The following is a 1,399-nucleotide window of genomic DNA, read 5'->3' on the forward strand; positions in this document are numbered from 1 at the left end:
GCTCATTATTGGCCGGATATGTTAGCATTACATGCATGCGTCGTGCTGCTCAGCTTCGGCCAATACTAAATTGGTGTTCGGACGTAAACAAGGAAGCCTAGACTGAGTTCACGTACCTGCACGTATGACAATGGTTCAAATTGTTGAATAAAATCATTATTTTTGTTTTGTTTTTGCACATAAAAAGTATTCTCGTCGCTTCATAACATCAAGGTTGAACGGCTGTAGTCATGTTGACTATTTTAACCATGTTTTCAACTACCGTTGTGGATGTCAAAAGGTGCAATAATATTGCTGCCTATGTGTGGATCAGATATATTATTTTAATTTGTGTTCCGAAGATAAACGAAGGTCTTATGGGTGTGGAACGACATGAGGTTGAGTACTTAATCACAGAAATTTCATTTTGGGGTGAACTAACCCTTTAAAATAATAAAAAGACAATCCAATGGAAATTTGCAACATTTTAGACAGAACTAACATCTTTACTGCTTTAATAATTGAAATGATTTCCTGCGCCAAAGGCTATCATCAGCATGTCAAGATTCAGAGAAGCACCTTTATTCTCATGTGAAGCCTTTTTGATTACGGAGGCTTTTGTGGGCACCGTTTGATTGGACAGTTTCCGTGCTGCCGTAATCCCTCTTGTTCTGCATGTTTCCATAGAGAGCAAAGCAGCAGAAGCTGTTGCCATCCCTATTGTTCGGCCAGATCCATCGGGCTGCGTCTCCGTCTCCCCGCTGAGAATTTGTCACTTCCACTGCTTTGGCGGCCACTCTCAGCTCGACTAGTGTCTGTTTACATAATGTCAGATCTCTCTTCTCCTCAACCTACATTCACTTGAGTGCCTGTCGTCGGTTTCTGTGATATTTCCAGTGTGGAGCTTTCCAGCCTCACGGTACATTCTGATTTCTTTGAAGAGAGATAAACGGCTGAGAATGCATTCCAATAATTGTCAAATAATTTGCGCTACAAATGAACATTCAAGAATGGAAATTTCCACTGTTGGAATGAACAGATTCTTAATTGCTTTTATACTCTGTCTGTACCTTTAGTAAAGAGTAGATAATGGATCTGTTCGAGGCTCCACCTAAAAGGAACAATGAGGAGAGGCCAAAAGAACTCATGTTTATATCATTCAACACATTAAAAAACTGTATTGGGGTGCAGATTAAATGGATGAGTCCATGGGGAGCTTGTTTTTATGTCAGGAAGAACATGGTAAATGATGTGCATTTTTTCCTATAGCCCCCCACCACCACCGACCCCCTGCTTTTAATAGACTGTCAAAATTTTCTTCTAAAGCTTTTTCAAAGAACGGTTGCTGCTGTTGCCAAGGCAACCTCAAAATCCATAAACTCCCCGACACATTTTCCGAGCTGAGCGGTGCAATTCCCCA

The sequence above is a fragment of the Chanodichthys erythropterus genome, chromosome 3 (genome assembly GCF_024489055.1).
Source record: "Chanodichthys erythropterus isolate Z2021 chromosome 3, ASM2448905v1, whole genome shotgun sequence".
NCBI lineage: Eukaryota > Metazoa > Chordata > Actinopteri > Cypriniformes > Xenocyprididae > Chanodichthys > Chanodichthys erythropterus.